This window comes from Penaeus japonicus, unplaced genomic scaffold (assembly GCF_977035675.1).
Source record: "Penaeus japonicus unplaced genomic scaffold, GWHDUDI00000001_assembly GWHDUDI00000003, whole genome shotgun sequence".
Taxonomy (NCBI): Eukaryota; Metazoa; Arthropoda; class Malacostraca; order Decapoda; family Penaeidae; genus Penaeus; species Penaeus japonicus.
Window position 1 is genome coordinate 32,581,551 of NW_028234405.1, and position 2,500 is coordinate 32,584,050.

A 2,500-nucleotide genomic window follows, 5' to 3' on the forward strand; every position below is an offset into this window, starting at 1 on the left:
ATGATACGAAATATATCCTTAGCATAAATAAGAGATTTGAATTTTTGCTCTGCTTCGGATATCGATGAAAACACTGAACAAAAAGGAAATTAATGTGCATATAGCAACCTTTGACATTTCCCACTGAGTCCTGAATGACTCGTGACCTTACTCCGCCCCTTGGTCCTGTTGATTACTTGCATGTGTAGTCAGACATGTATTTTTTTACTGACACGCAAAAACACACGCAGGCCGAGTATCACCAGCAGAGAACCGCTAGGTTAGAGAGAGAGAGAAAAAAAAAAAGCGCGCACATTCACATTCACTCACAGAGGCCTATTCAACTCGTCGGCCAGTTAATTTCTAATGGGGTCTTGGCAGACATGTACGAGTTTTTGCATTTCATGTCTTTTGATAATGAAAAGAAATATTTGCGTATTTTAGGTAGACGTAGTGTTTTTTTTTTCTTTCTTTCTTTCTTTTAAAGATGCAAATATCAGGTAGTTTTAACAGTCATTTTTAAAAATGCACTTCATAATATGTAAGACTCCCGTTTACTTACTCGTCTTCATTTCTCAATGAAGTTATATTAAGAGACACACTTTCCACAATCATTTCCGTTATATATTCAGAAATATTCTAAATACTTTCTTAAATAAACACCTAATTAAACATAACCTACCTCCGATGCGATGTCACGGAATGCTAATAAAATTGATATATTATTCATTTTTCCCCATTTGAAATATACGAGACATCTAAGTTAGAATGAGTTAGAAGGGTAAGGTACTTGCGATTGACATGACTCAACGAATCGAGATTAAGTTGCTACATTACTCTGGTTAGCATCTTCAAATGCTTGACCCCCACCCCCCCCATTGCCGGGAATCAGCGTTCAATACACATTATCATAGCAATGTAACTTAACAAGAATTCAATAGATTGAATATATAACTTTTTATATATTTAAAATACCGGTATGATGATGGTATGAAAATATACTAAACATGTTCAACCACCAAGTGTCTCGTGCTTTGTTTCTACATCTTTTTTTTAATCGAATCTGCACAGAATATGTATAAATTCTAATGTAAGTTCATTTCTTTATATTTTATTTATATATATCCTAAAGATTAGTATGATGTAATATAAATTGGCTTATATATTGGACACAGTAATTGGTGGTAACACTTCCATAAAAGTAAAACTTTCTTTTACCACTACTTGCACATATTACATCCTTCTAACAGACTTAAAAGCCGAAGGTAAAGGGTAAGTGATCAGATACCATTAATTATGCCATCAAATTATAGGTTTTGCTTGTCATCGCATTGCTTGACGATATCTGTCCTAAGAAACGGTGTCGTGTCAGCCGAAAGTTTTTGTTCACTTGACCTCGGTTGACCCAGTCCTCAGGTCCGGAAGCGCATCCTACTGTTGATTCTAGAAGAAGTTAAAGATAAACGAGACAAATGCATCGTCTTTTATGTTGTATGTGTTACTGGATATTTCTATATAGACACATAATCTCTGATAGAAGCCGTAGTGGCAAAATGTTCATACTTGTGAAAAAATAGCCACTTTTAGAGAAGCAAATGCAATTGTATATGATTTTTACTTTTCTTACCCAAATTTATTATTTCGCTACTTTGAGTCTATCTATATCTCTCCCAGATTCTTGTTAGAAGTATTAATTCAATTGTTTATTTCCGTTTCATGGTTATAACAGATCTATTCATTTGTCTTATTTGTCCCATTTTCTATTCTTACATGATGTCTGATGTTCATCTCTTTTGTTTATTATCCTAACGCTTTAATTCATCACCGCGTTCCACTTTTCTCTGTTTCTTGCAGTTCCCTTGCACTGTTTTGCTCTCTCAATTCTTTCATTTCATTTCTTCATGAATCCTTCCCTAAGTATTAAAAACAATTTGGGAAAGGTAACCCCTCCTTATCATACTTAAGTTTTAACTTTCACATTTCGCGCAAATAATTTAATAGTTCCCTTCTGTTGTAATGTAATTCCGTTTTTCTGATGTTCCAATGCTTTTCACAATTCTCCCTTGGGATTTTATCGAATGCCTTTTCAATATCCAAAAATGTTATGAGTTTGACCAAGTTTCATTGCCAATTATTTTTAAGTGTCGTCTCTACTGTGAATGTCATATCAAGTGAGCTTATTCCCGTTCTGAATATCTAACCTATTCACAGTATAAAGAGTATTCGACTAACCTTCTAATCTACATTTTCTTATCCTTTTTATGATTGTTTTCAACATAGGTAGGAGTAATATCCATATGCAACTTCTCCCTAGAACCATTCATCTGATACTATTCCACTTTTTCAAGCTTCATTCACTATACTCCAATACTTCCCATGTTATTCAATCTCCTTCATTTCCATAAACTGTACCTTTTTCCCAGTATCATTTTCCTCTTCTTCACTAGCGTTTAGCAGGTTTTGGAAATATCTTCTGTATTATTTGGTTTCATTTACCCCTTTCATGTAAATGTTCACCATA